The sequence below is a fragment of the Acipenser ruthenus genome, chromosome 13 (genome assembly GCF_902713425.1).
Source record: "Acipenser ruthenus chromosome 13, fAciRut3.2 maternal haplotype, whole genome shotgun sequence".
NCBI classification, from domain to species: Eukaryota; Metazoa; Chordata; class Actinopteri; order Acipenseriformes; family Acipenseridae; genus Acipenser; species Acipenser ruthenus.
Window position 1 is genome coordinate 30,465,950 of NC_081201.1, and position 16,086 is coordinate 30,482,035.

Genomic DNA, 16,086 nt, shown 5'->3' on the forward strand with positions numbered 1-16,086 from the left:
AATGTTACGGCGGGTAGCCCTGGTGAGCTATGAAAAGAGATCTCAATTTCCTAACAAAATATCTTGCATACAGTACAGTATTATTTAATAACATTTTCATAATTAAAAGCAAATTCCTTAAATAAATATACTTCCCCCTTTGAGAAAAAAACTGCTTAGAAGAGCTGCACAATCGGAGAATCTTAAATGTCAAATAGTTCGACCGAACCAATTTATTAGGGGTCAGAGTACATTTATTGCCTACATTTTTCACTTTGAGCAAATTGCAGCCATATTGACCACTCCATAGTAAACCTACACGTGTTACATAAGCAATTTGTCCACAGCCGAAGGTTGTTAACTGTCCAAAACAATGCTTTATTAGTGCAGTCCACTCCAATATAAAGACATTGTGAATAGCAACCCCGAACCTTTTGCGTTACGAAAGGTTACTTGGGCTGCAACAGTGGTCCATCAAGGGATTCGCAGTCCTTTACCGTTATTATTATTATTATTATTATTATTATTATTATTATTATTATTATTATTATTATTATTTGGATCAACGTGTTTGTCTTTACTGTATATCCCGTTAACGTGCTTCTATGCTCCTTGCAGTTGAACTTAAATGCACAATTTGAACTTTGACCTCTTTTCCACTGGCGTTGATTTATTTACCTCTATATATTGGATCATTTGTTTTTCCTTTTACTCTTTTAGAAGCAAAACAATTGCTACAAATGCTTTTTGTGCTGCATGAGTCAGGTGTTTATAGACATGATTGTATTTGAAAAACTACACTATTATCACATTGCCTTTACTAAGATTGTTATTTATCTGGACCTTTATTGTTCACATAGCGGCAAAAAATCAGTTTCTTAAAATTTACTCTGACCATGTTTTACCACCATGGAGCATAACATTCTAAAAAAAGTTGAGGGAACAATATCTTCTTGTTCATATATATATATATATATATATATATATATATATATATATATATATATATATATATATATATATATATATATATATGCTCTTTGAGCTAATATATATATATATATATAAAGCATCTTACTGCAACACATAATTACATATATGACACACATAACAGAGTTTCCTGCATGCTTTAGAACAGTAATTAACAGCAATATGACACAAACTAATTTTGAGTCCAAGAAAGTAATTCTAAGAAAGTCAGATTATATACATTTTCCTAGAATGTGTTGGGTACAGCAATCCTTTAATGTGTATTTTCACGCATTATAACATAGCTTGTGTCTTTTTGGTCTGAAGACATTATTTTAAGGCCCCATGCTACCACTTGACTATCATGCTCCTCAGAAGAAGGGGCTACAATCAAAACCCCTTATATAGATTTGCTTTTGTGTGACAAATACTATCCAACACTAGAACATTATTTACAGTAGTGTCTTTATTATACTAGAAACAAGAGTACTCACTTACAAACCATATACTGTATATATATATATATATATATATATATATATATATATATATATATATATATATATATATATATATATATATATGGAAAAAAATATATAGTTCTTTAATTGTAAATCTTAACATTACTAACATTACATTATCATGTTAACTGTAATAACCCATCATAAAAAATGTTAATCTCTAAAAAAAAAAGAAAAAATGTGGAATGAAATTCTACTGCACCAGCCCAGCAGCCCAGCAGCCTGGCAGCCCAGCAGCCCAGCAGCCTGGCAGCTTTACCTGGTTTCAGAGTTAAAATCTTTACTCATCTCAGTCATACTCAGTGAGGTTTAAACCAAGTAAAACATGCCCAGGGATCAATTAATGTGTGTGCAGAGAGTTTCAGATGATAGAGACCAATTTGCTGTTCCTGTACTGGGGTATCTGTCTTCTTAAAACATTTCAGAATTGAATCAAATTTAATCATGAAGTTTAGGTGCACTAGATATAGACAAGACTGCTGTTTATCACGTAACAGTTTAATTCAGATCAACAAACATATTATGTGAGTTGCTAATACTGCACAGATTATACTGTCAATAAGAGAGATGAAAGACACTTCCAATTCAGCCATACTCTTTTGAATAAATGCAGTACTCCATGAATGCTCCTTGAGTATCCCTTATTATTTCAACCAGTGTGGTAGAAAATTGCGTTTCTTGTTAAGGGGCAACAGTTGCTAAGCGTTTATTGAATAGAATGACTTTTGCATTAACAAAATCTACAGATATATTTAACTTCCATTTACATGGATTAGTCATTTTTGGATGACATCATCAGGGTCAAAAGAAATAAATACAAATAAAACAGTATTCCCTGATCTGTGCTGTGGAATAGCATCCAAACTGGAAGACATCAGCAGACAGTAGAACTGAGTGACCCCCCCCCCCCTCCCCCACCAAAAAAGGGGGGGGGGGGGTTAATGCCCTTGGAAGTGCAGTCTTCATTGAACAGTGCTGAATAACGAACAGCAGGTATCAGAGTCCAGTCCAGTGCCTGCAGCTTCCACGCAAGCCATATGGATTATTAGGTGGCTTCCCCCTGGTTGTTCACGAGATTGTCAAAATGATGGCATGACATCCGGAGATTTATTTGAACACCAAAGCCAGCCAGAGATAACCTGTTATGACAATGCTAATCATTGTTAAATATTTATAATGTTATGGGCTCATAGTTTTGAATCACTCTTGCCACGTGTTAATTAAAGCCTAGGGTTTTTTTGTGTTAAAAACAAAAAAAATAACTTCAGTTTTCATCTTCTGAGTTTTAAAAAGTCAACAGGATATGATGACCGAAACAGAACATGATACAAACTGAATGTATACAAAAAGAAGACTGCATTAGTTAAGATTACTCAAAGCCATACCAAGTAGCTCTTTGAAATGGAGTACTGCAGTAACTTTACAAAATCACACTGGTGGCCACAATTGGGAAACACTACGTTAACATTCTCTTTTGTAGAAACTGAGTCAATTAAACTTGCCATGTAAATTATAGGATGCATTCGAAGAATTTAAATTTTCAAATGATCAAATGCCGCTACAGTAAAATAAGTTAAGTTCAAAGTTAGGGTCTCAGTTTGGGGAGCATGTAAAGATTACTACAAACCACCACTACCGGTACTTGAAATGAAATCCCAGTTATTCCATAAAGCATTCCACAGAGGTTTTACTTTTCAAATAGTTCATACTGATTTCAAAAGACTTCCTTACAACAGCTTGCTAGTGAGTAAACTATGTCAGATGTCATTACATAGTTTGAAAGCAGACTGGTCCCTTAAGGTCACTTGCAGATCATTTGCAGGTTTCACAGCAGCAACGAAATGTTCCGCATGGGACTAAATCTTAGACTTACAAGCATGGCCACTATACATTAGCCACTGAGCCAGTGCCAGTGTAAGAATATCATTACAACACTACAACCCAGGGATAGTACCTATAATTGCAGCTGTGCAAAGGTTTATGAACTGACATCACAAAGTCAACATTCAGAGAATGATTCGGGGAACAACAGTGATTTTTCACTTTCCTTGGCAATCACCTGTAATCATACAGTCTATAAACGTAGCAGGATGACAGAGAAAGAGGGCTCCCAGTTCAGAGGATCGACCCTGCTTTAATAAACTGAAACAACACCCCCCACTGCTAAAAATCTACACAAAATCAACTATATGCTTTCATGAAACCACTTATATTACTAAAAACGAAACAGCATTTATACTTTTTTTTTATGTGACATTTTTTTCAATAACATCTGAATGAAAAAAAAAATCTGGAAAATATGAGCATGGATTATAAAAAATCTTTTTTTTATAAGTTCCATATTAAAAATGAATTTAATATACATTGACATTTCCCACAACACAGTGCCCTGTTTTGAAGCCAGTGCACATTTTCAGAGAGGTTTAAAATCATTTATTGTATAAAACAAGCAAATAAAAAATATTTAGATCAATAATTTTACAGTTTATTGTCCTGTGACTAAGTTTTTTCTGGGGGGGCGGGGGGGGGGGGGGGGGGGGTAGTTTTATACCATTATGATTATTGTATTTATTTTTGAAAATCGTTCTTTGTCCTTGTTATCAGATAGCAGCCTGTTTACTAGACAACGTTTTAGATTGGGGGAGTGTTGCCTCATATTACTGGAACATGAGCATAGAAAGATGCATGATCCTTTCCATGGAATGGAGTGGTTTAAAAGAGCTCTTAATCTATACTCCTAGGGAAAGTGGCCTGACCTTTAACTAAACAAGAGTCTGACCTGACCTAATCAAGTTTAGGTTGACTTCCGACCCAAGATCTTGCCAAGACATTTGGTATTAATGCTGAAAAACTTAACCTGTAGTGACATCAATTTATGAAATACTGTTGATATAAGGTTAATGTTAAAATGTAGGAAGCATTTTTTTTGTAGGCAGATACATTGGTAATTGTTGCCTGCTGTGAACTTTCCATGTACAGTAAATACTACTTGCATTTCTCTGGATATTTCAAAGCTCGAAACTCTTAATTTATTTCTGCAAAATAAAACTGTGAAGAAAAAGAAAAGAGATGTAAAAGCATTAGATAAATATATAACACCATTTTCTAGTGTTGCATGATTTAGAACAAAAAAGGAAATGCTACACCAAAAGTAATAAAACCAGTGAGTGGTGGAACTACAGGGAAGGTGCGTGGAGGATAAGCAAAGTGCCATTCTATGCTGCTGAATGTGCCGAGTTTAATGAGACAACCTTCTGTTTGTTAAGTTGCATACTCTTTTGTAATTGTCTTGTCCTTGCAAAGCGTCCCATTTTTGTTTTAGACAATTTTAAACTTCCAAAAGGAAAAAAAGTGTCAGTGTAGTTTACCCATAATGGGAAACCTTTCACTGATGTAGGGAATATGCAGGGTACCCAGGTAATGGGAATATGTTATCTGGTATAGGAAAAGTGCAAGATACTCAGCTTTTCCAGGACTGGTAATACATCTCTGGTGAGAGGAAATGTTTAGTCCATTTTGGGTGGCTGGATATGCATGTTTTCTTAGGGAAATATTTGCTGCAGTCTTTATTAGGATTGCCCAGCCAGTTTGGCTGCATTATGTTTCATACATTTTATTTTATATGTCAAATAGGGACAGTTTAATTTACAAAATAACCATAAAGATGATGTTGAACAATTCAATATGCAATTGCTTGTAAACGGTTCCAATGAAAATTTAACTAAAAGGTCAAAAACAGTAAGTATTGAAAATAGGGTGTAGAAACGAATTGTGGTCACTTTGTGGCCCAGTAAGTAACCAAGGAATCTGTTTTCAGATATTTTTTTCCCTTAGCGAGCAAACAAACAAACAGTTATTTTTCACACAAGCTCATATCACAACAGCAATTAAAGGGGAAACTTAATTGACAACAATCGTCACCATCACTCTGGCCTTTGAGCTAATTTAAACCACAATACTTTTAATAAGCCACAAGAATGGGTTCACATTGTATAGGCATTATATACAAACAACCTAGTATAACAAAATGATGCTAATTATTGCTAACGCAAATCACTGTTAGATTTTGTGTAATTACAGTTAGACCAATACAGCTAACACGTGCTGTATATTAGTTCAGTCAATGCTAAACATTTTATAATCACAGGTAAGGCAGACAAATAAAACAGGTGTTCATTCTCTTAATAGCAGCCTTTAAAGCTTTTGGTGTGTGAACTTATGTGCTCAACTGGATTGAACTGACTGTATGCCACTATGATGAACAGTTTTATTGGATGCAACTTTTGTCTGACCTACTAGCACTACTAAAAATATAAAGAATGTTGGGGTACAGTATTCTGTATTGTTTATATAACCACGTTAATGTGGAAGTTGTAGGTGCAGAACTATATGGGCAGCTTGTTAAACTCTTCAGCTATCACAATTCGCAGCATGATGATTTTCTAATGCAAACTATATTTAGTTTTATGTACAGGATAAATGTAAAAAAAAAAACAAGGGGCTGCTAATAAGCAGACACGTGTAGAACTGATTACATTGTTTTCAAACTGACCCCTCTAATTGATTTACATATTCAGTCATGCAGTATAATATGGTATCTTAAAGACACTCTCTTCATGAAAATGAAACTGTTTGAAAAATATTGAAAAATATTGAAAAATATTACCCCCCCTGCAACATGACAAGAATATTACACTGTAAACCAAATGTTGAAGAATTAAACACAATTCTTAACAGATTTTAAACAGATTTTAGTATTTACTTTGCACTGCAATGTGTATTTGTTTTTTTTTCATCTAAAATAATGTACACAAAAAGTTTAAATTATTAAAAAAAATTATTTCAAGATGTTTTGGGCAAAAGCCCTTCTTCAGCTGTGTTGAAAGAAAAGTAACACAGTGCAGTACATTATTTTTATTTTATTTTTTAAATATGTTTTCTTCTTATCAATCTTCATTTTTGTACACTGCAGTTCTACCTTCTCTCTCTCTCTCTCTCTCTCTCTCTCTCTCTCTCTTGCTCTCTCTCTCTCTCTATATATATATCTTAAACATTTGGTTTTACAGTGTTGAATTCTATTAAAAGGAAGGGTATTTACAACCAATCAATTAAAAAATATAGATATAAAGATTTAGTCCAGTAAAAAAAAAACTATCCGGCAGTGCTTGTGCAAACTTTGAAAATGTGTTGCATTTAAGATGGACTTCATCCAGCAGTATACACCTGAGCTTGTTTGGCCATTTGTCTGTGATTCCTATTGACAGGGAAGTCGTTATACTGTAACCTTTCAACTATTGTCCCAATCTGATCAAATGTATAGTTTGAAATATCCATAACATAATGGGTGTATGATGAGATATTGTGCTTGTCAGGAATTTCCTGCACCACCAAATGTTTGATCGGCAATCTAATGGATCTGGAAAAGCAGAAAAACCCATTTTTAGGAGATGGAGAAGTCTGGATCAGATTCAGGTGAACTTGTCATATCTTGGTTTTATCCTGAAAATATGACCAAAAGCTGGGGTGTGATGGAAGTTACATTTATAAAATCAGCAGAGGTGATGTGACTAGAAAGAGCAAAAGCACACAGTAAACTTGTTTTTTTTTGTTTTTTACACTACGGTAAGGTTGTTCAGAAATGGCTGGAAAAAATGAAATTAACTCTGCAATCCTGAAAATGGATTTGATAGTTATCAAATCAGCTGGCCTTAAATGTCGTTGAAAACTGAATTGGGTACAAATGCATGAAACCCACTAAGTGATAGTTAACTGGTATAATTGAGAGTGGAAAATGCTTGAAAGTTTTTTGTAAAAAAAGAATATTAAAGCAAAAAAAATAGAAACAAACACCTGGTCATAAACCAAAAAGAAAAAAAAAGAGAAGTGTCCTTGCTTTGGCCGATAACTACGGTTGGATTGAAGCAGCAGTTAGACCAAATAAAAGTGGAATATGCAAACTGAATGGAGTAAAAAGAATATGAATTGGAGTTAAAAGTCAAAATAGCAGAGGAGCAGCTTGACCTGAGCTCTAAATCTTCAGGAATATTAGGGCCGCCCTCATCCAGAATTTTGGATCGGGCAGAAAACAAGAAACCACAAAACTGAGGATTTGAAGATTAACTGGATAATGCAGATAGTTTACAGATTTAAAAAAAAATACTTTGATACTTTCTAAATGGAACCTCTGCAGGACTCCCTTTGGGGTTTACCTAACGTGACCTTCACCATGTGAAATGTTAATGGGAAGATTAGATGATCATCTCAGACCTAACACACCTGTTTGTTGTTACTGTTCATACTACCACAATGTCACATGAAATGAATACAAAGAATCATGTTTGTTGTGTGACATTGCTTCTTTTAGCATAACATTAGCACCTGACATTTTTTGTTCCTTTATTATAAATGAAAAGAGACAGCTGAATCTATACATTCTATAAAACATACATAGCAGATATATGAATGTTCAGTGGGATACTATGCAAATCGTCCTTGGGAATGTATTACTTTTGTGATAGCCACGCAGGTTATGGTTATCTGTTGGTACATATACTAAACAACATTGCAAAAAACAATGCATACTGTGCCAAAAAATTGCCAATTTAATTCAATTTGGAGCACGTTCCTTCAAGTTAAAGCAAACAAAATAACAATGAATATTTACAAACACACTTTTCTCTGATATGATGTGATATGACATATTAATTATGTTCAAGGTAGACTTAAGCTATTATTTTTTACACCACATATAAATGTGTGTTAATACATTGCTTCTGGACTATACTTAATACAATCTTGCTCCCAGCTTCAAGTGATTTTTTTTCATCAACTGAATAATTAAAAATATATAAAAGTACATTTCTATTTTAAAAAGGTTACACTTTTTCAAACCATACACTGGACTGAGCTTTAAGAGTGAATATTATTTCATTACAAATAGTAGGCATTATCTTTTATTAGGGTCCTCGTTCAAAAAATGGGCACCCTTATACTCTGACTGTGTCCATCCATCCAACTGTCCATCCATCAGTCTATCACACTATACAGCGAGAACACGATAGCTACTTTTATCATACACACCTACCGTCCTGTAGACATTTCGGATTGCATTTGGTTGTATGTAGCCAAAAAGCATGTTTGCTTGTATACTTTACAACAACTGTCAAAAGTGCTTGTGGCAGAGTAATGGTATGGGAAATGTTTTCTTTGCATGGACTTTTCCCATAGAGTTGTGTCAATTCCTATGTGTATCTGAGAAAATGATGTCAGTTCAAGCCTAACAAAGTAATGTCACTCTGTCTCCTGATGGACAAGGATTATCTCATGTGTGATTGAATAGTCATCGAACAGGGAAGTGTGCAGGTTTCAAAGCAGCTCTGTGGGTTTGGATTAATCCACCCCTTTACTGTTATTCAACTACAGTAACAAGCTAAGTGTTAAGCTGGGTGACCTGTGAATTCAAGACAGACCGTGATTTATAATGTCAGAATTGCAAAAAAAAAGTTAACAATAAAACAATTAAATAACATGTTTTAATAATAACAAAAATAAAATAATGTATTATTTAAAATGGTTACACACTGCTGCTTAGTATATAGAAATATTGTCAATTTAGCTTCCAAGTAACATAACTGAACTTTACATAGCGGTTTGGTTTTCACAAACATTGACAACGTCTTGCAGTGCGATATAGATTTGTAACTTTGTTAGTACAGATTGGACTCCCCCTCCCCCCCCATCACCACCACCACCTTATTGACTCTGTTGGCAGGGTATTTCTCTGTTTAATATTATAATTACACTATAGGAGTCTCTGAAGCAGGGTTATAAAATCCTTTCTGCACAGGATCTGTGACAGATGTTTGTGTGATTACAGGTTCACTGCGATTACCAGAGAGAAAGGCCAGAACAAATAAGTAGGCCCGATTGTCCTGAGATTACAATTTAGAATTCCTCCCATGAAACCCTAAACAATGGGAGGGGGGAATGTTAAAAGGGCCACTGAATAAACAAGCATTACATTTTCTTTGAGAATGAGTGGCTTGGCTTTTAAAAGACGGGAGGGATTTGCAGCATATCCATAGTTAAGAAGCAGCCAGACTTCCGTGAGAGGAAAAGTTGTCCGCATAACTTTTATTTAATACTCGGCTGAAGCTGATTTTTTTTACTCCTTTTTTTTTTTGGAAAGGGCTTTCTTGTGCTGCTGCTTAATGATCTGGAAAATACAATTGCACTTTCCTGACTGTGAAATTTGCTTTGAGGGCATCATAAATTAGCTGCTGGGAGATACTTAAATTGAGTAGTCTTTGTGTGCTCTATGCATAGTCTGTGTTCAGGCACATCCTTATGAAAACCCTGAATAATGAAGGATTGAAAGCCATAGTGTTTTCAAGTATATTGGGCTGTTTTTAATACATTTATCCATTTGTTTTAATTGTCTTTTTACCAGAATCAAATATTTGTATACACTCTTGTTTATGCAACTTATGGTATTTTACTTTCCCAGAGTTTCATATTTACAGAGATGGGTGGTAAAGTTGAATGGACTTTCAAACAGAATTCTGTCCCACTTGCAATAACATAGGGCCTAGCATTTTAGCTGGGAAAACATTTTGGGGTTATAATCTTGAGCAATAAACTAAAGTGTACTGTATGTGTTGCGATACTTATTTTGAATTTAGTAACTATGTATTAATTTAAAAATGACAAGTAAAAATGCTGGTGGAATATGATTGTGGATTGGCATTATCTGCAAACAATTTGTGTCAAGAAATTAGTATTCAAAGCCAAAGATGAACCAAAGTGCTCTATTTCCTTTTATTGCTATGCTGGTAACTCTGATGTAAAAAAGGGCATTGCTTTCGTAAATCAAAAATGCTTTATCTTTATCCTGACTTTATCATAGAAAACAGAACATCAGTAATTTAACTTAGATATTGATCTTTTGAAATATAACAGGCACATAAATTTAATTACCAAACTTCACCCTCTTTCACCTCTGCCTTGTACATAAAATTAGGCAACGTATCCCACCATGGCAACAGAACAAGGTTTAAATTGGATGCAACTTACACACACAAAATGACTTTTCTATTGGTCTAATAATTTAATATAGGATCATATGATAGGGCATCTGCTCCCTTAAGCCTGCATATCTCTGCATTATAATGTGCACTTCCTGCTGGGTTTTTAACTTTTGCTCTGTGTAATTGATGGCTTCCACACTTCAGCTAAGTTCTTCACCCTTTAGCTGGCCGATTGTTTGTATATTTCTGCAGTGCGGCCTCTTTGTATCTGGCATTGTTCTTCACAGGAGCATTAGAATTGGCTGAGAAAAAAAAGTCTCCCCCAATATTTAGTAAACTCCGAAGGGCACTTTTCATTTTATTTTGCAAGCTTGGCACATGCCTTCTGTTACTAAGTGGCCTCACATTCAAAGGCTCCCCATCTTCTATTCTTTAGCCCACTAGGTGCCCAGACTTACAGCCCTGGCAGCTGCTGAGCCTTCAAAAAGGCTATAGACTCCTCTCTGCAGGTGAGCCCTCCTGCCAAAGCAATTTCCAATCAAAGGCTCTTTCAGAATTTCAATAGGAAGCTGACTTAGTATGTGCCACTGCTCAAAGTGCCTTTACAATGACTGCCCTATCTAAATATGCAGCTCATATGGAGTGAAGCCATTCTGCCTTTTTGTCTATGGTGGGAGCCAATGGCTGGCGCAAGTTCCTTTGGTTCAGGGGAAGGGCATTTTCCTTGCAATTATCATACGAGCTGTTACACATTACTCATAAGGTGTGGTACTCCCTCAAAGGCTTCTTCTGTTTTCTTTAAGCTGCTGGCAAGCTGGGATATCTATTCATTTGGTTACTTAAGTATAATTGCTTTCTTTGAAGCCTCAGAGAGGCAAATAATTTGATTTGCCCTCAGGCAGTAATGGCGACTTACCCACCGACCCCCCTACCCTGTAGCTGCCAGAGCACCTCGGTAAGGGCAGCTCCCATACAGAGAAGAAATAATACAGCTAGGGCTGCTCAATTTCACCTTCTTTTCATCCAATTCTTTTTAACTTTTATTAACAACAGCTTTCATAGCCATTGCAAATGCTTGAAATGGCAAAAGTGAGACTCCCTGAAGTAGACTATCAAAATCACCACAGCATTTCCTCAACTTCAACAGGGCTGAGAAAGGACCACTAACTCCGTTCACACTGGAAAGAAGGAATCATGCTTGCATTTTGTGTTGACCAAACTTCAGTATGCATGCCACTTTGAAATTAACTTTAAATACAGATGTTTCATTCTTGAATCCCTAAACATTTTAAATATCAATTTTTTATTAATACAAATTTATTTCATTCTGACCAGGGTATAAGCCTTTTTTGAAGACATTATTTAATTGCAATCATAAACTCTTTTAAAGGTGTTTTTGTTTGTTTTGTTCAGTAATGTATAATTGTTTTAAGAATACAGTATATTGTTTTTGTTGCAGTCTTATTTTTAATTACTACTGAGTAATTATACATATTACTACTACAAAAAAAATAAGGTATGTACTGTATTCTTAAAACAATTCTAAATTATAATGAGACAATATAAAAAATCTGTTTATTCTGCAGCCCTTGGATACATGAAGCAGTAACACAATAGTTGATAAGCTATGTCGTTAGGGAGCAATCAAAATATTATTATAAATATTAAATGCTTCTTGTATTATTTATTCTTGAGTTTTCAAAGGGATTGAGCAGCATTTCCTGCAGCTGTGCCAGCTGGTAACAATTTTGAGACTTATTAAAGCAAGTTACTGCCAAATAACTTCCCTTTGGGATATTTTCAGGAGACTGCATAACCAGTTTGCACAGAAACTACTTGATCTTTATTTAAATAAATTAAAAAAAACATTTACTAGGATACAGAAAGTGTTATGAGGGCAAATAACATATATGTAAGGTTTCAGGGTTGTTTTTAATTTTGTTAGGTGCAGCAGCATGTCATTTAAGTTTGAGCTTCTCTGTCAGTTCTACAGTATTTAACAATACAATGAAACCAAAGTAACAGTCTACTTGTGTCATTCTACATTGTAATTCAAAATTCATGTACATGAAGCACCATGTATTACTATGTTGGTCTGAGTCATTCACACTACCTCGGATGACATTAGGAACATTTAAAACATCTCTATAGACAGGAAGAATTTGGTAATGTTGAAACTTGGGTCAGCCCTCTTTGGTTGATGAGAGTATGAATAATTTGATCTATCACAACAGCCCACTCTCAGGCAGAAAAAGCAAATATATATATAGGGACATGTTCTTTGACTATTGTTTAGTAGGGAGGACTGATATTAAAGCACCACAATCAGAGTAAATGACACAAGGATAGTGGGGAAGTGAGATGGGGAAGCATATTACCGGTGCACTGTGCACTGAAGCCTATAGCTGAAGCATTCTGAAGCCTGTGCAACATTGATATACTTCCTTATCTCACAATGAGCCCTCAGGATTATTTTCTGAAGCACATGATCTAAGCAGAAACAACAGTAGAGAATCATACATAACAAACATAACAGGTAATATTAGGAAAATGTACATGATGTAAAGTATTCTTTTATGGTATAAAGAATGAATGATGAGAAGCACTGTTTTTTAGGCACACTTGACAAATCTATAAAGACACAGAAGTCAAAGGTTTCCAATTATTGTTAATTCAAAAACATAACAAAGCTATGGTATTTTGCTTGTCTAAGTGCCAGATAAAAAACTCTCTTCCTGTTTAAGACAGATCTTAGACAGGGCTGAAAATATGGTTTAAAAATGAGAACACTTGCAGAGCAAACACCTCAAGATTGGATAGTTTTCTCATTGAGAAATATGTTATAAACTCGAACTAGGTAAGGTGAATCATGATGTTATTTGTTTGATTTGCATTATTTTGTGATAGATTTATATTTGCATTACTTTTTATTACTGTTTCAAAAATAGGGTGCTAGATGTCACAGTAGAGGAAGCACTCAATGACTACATATCTGGAAAGTAATTTTATCTGTGTTGCACTGTGTATAAAATCAGAATTTATTGTTTAATCAAAGGTTGTTTATTTGGTCATCAATGCTAATTTCCATTTCAATTGGCCCCTGCTTTCTGCCTTGAAGATCAATCTCCCTTTCAGGCTTTACATGGTTAATGCTATCTTACTGTTAGGCCACAGATTGGTTCTTTTGAGTCTTAAAAGGATTACATGTTTCATAAGAAGTGTTAAACCACTGAAGTGTTTATTAGCTGGACACACAATAGCAATCATATTATGTGAATTTAATCACTTTCCCCTAAACCCCTCAAGCAAATTCTTTAATTTCTACTTTGCCTGTACATGCAATGATACTATTATTTCCTACTGAAACTATTTAATACACTGTATATATTTACATATATATATATATATATATATATATATATATATATATATATATATATATATATATATAAAGATGCTCAAATAATACATTAAGGATGCCATTCAAATTTTCCATGTAGTTTCTCATAATTTTAATTTTACGTTTTATATGTAGACACATTTTCAGTGATTAATACAGCAAAAAAGCTCATACATTTTTAAATCTGTATTTTTTATTGTTCATTATTACACACAGGAAATGCAATTGCCATGTTTGGGAGAGCGAGATAGAGAGAAGGAGTAAGTTGCTTTAGCATAGTCCATAACACAAAATGACAAGCTGGGAGGAGCAAGCTGTTGTTATGCACATGGTCAATGAGTCAATTAAAAGCAGCAGTAGGCGGTGCTTCTCATTGCTTCATAGCACAGTCCTTTAGCCTTTAACCATACACAATAAACTATAAGGGACAGGGACTCAGTCTTTTTGATTTGTTTTAGAAAACGTAATGTTATTACAGATATTACATATGGAGCAATCAAGAAATATAAAAAGTTAGCATGCCACTGTAGTAGCACCTAAGATACTTAGGCACATCTTTTTTTTACGTTGTCTTCTTCGCATACACATACTTTAAATGTTAAAAAACTGGAAAAAGACAAAGTGCTACAAGCCAATGTCCTCTTTTGACCAGCTGGCTAATGCTGCTAGGTTACTAAGCCCTGGAGTCTGGTTCGTCTCCACTTGGCTTCTTCAGGCGCCTGTGCAGTAGGGATCGCTGAAGCGCTGGGAGGTGAACTATCCTCAGCCAATTTTCCTCCCTAATCTGTAGGAGCTCAAAAGACAATGTCAGGCTCCCTGTGGGCCACAGTCACTTAAAGTCGAGATCAGATTATGTCAACTGGCATGAAAAACACGTGTGAAGATTAGCCACATAAACCAAGCAGATCATGTTAAACCAAACTGTGTTAAACCCAACTTTCATTGACTTATACCAGTTAACAAATGACATGCCTTTGGCCTGTGAAGATGTTAACCAGTTGTCATATTTGTCTCTAAAATAGCTTTAGCGCTAATGATCCATCTTCGTCAGTAGTGATAATGCTTGATAATCAAATATTGATTGGATGGAGGATCACATTTACTGTTTGGGGAGTCAATCTGGCTTTTTGAATAGCACCATTTGCACAATATAGTAAATCAGTAGGATATAAAAGGCTGCCCCTTACAACACCAAAAGAAGGTTGGGGTAATAGAAAAGCATATGGTATGGTTAAATGCAACAGATGGTTTCTACAAAAGATGACCATTTTTTTCAAGTTAACCTGAAACCATCAATATCCTGCCAGAAGAGGGTTATACAGGTCAAATGATGTCAACATTATGAATTTTGTAGTGCTGAAGAAAGGTCAGAATAATGTCCAACAAAGTTCCACCAATATTATAATTACAATTCATCTAAATTAGGAACACAATAGCTTGTTTTTATTTCTATTTATTTATTACTCCTACAGAAACAATAGCTTGTTGGCTATTCAATTTTCACGAGAGCATTAATAATTGAAAAATAAAATTTGTATGTATTGCACAAACTATGTATAAACCTTGGTTTGAAGACATTTTTTATATCAGTGTTAATTACATTGAACTTAATCTGCTTTGAGTCTGTTTGGGGCAACTTTTAGAGAGAAGACAAAGTCATCTCCTTTGGTCTCCCCATTTGCACATATAACATGTTGTATTGGAGATGTTATTATGCACTTATTCTATTAAAGTGTGTAAAACACAGTTCCAGATGATTTAAAAGACCTAAACAGCATAGAAACACATTGAAGTGCTTTTTATCCTGAAATGAATCTTACATGCACTCCTAATGAGCTCCATCTCTGACCTTGGTTGTATGTTTTTAAAAATGTCATGTCTCATAACTCTCCTAAAGACTCTGGCACTTAAATGATTTAGCATTAAGGAAAAACATCCAAAGAAAGGCTTATTGCCAAAGGTCTACTTTAATAACAGGCTTCACAGGGAATTCAAAGAATGTTGATCATTCCTGAAACTGTGGCGATGAGGGAAATAATATTCCCTTGGTTGATGCAAAGCGCTTAAAGGTTAAAAGAAAACAATAATGAAAAGAACAATAATGATAATAATTCTTACTATAAAAAAAAATTACAAACACATACGTATTCAGTTATATTACAGGGAAGTGAAAACCCATTTACTGAAGGCT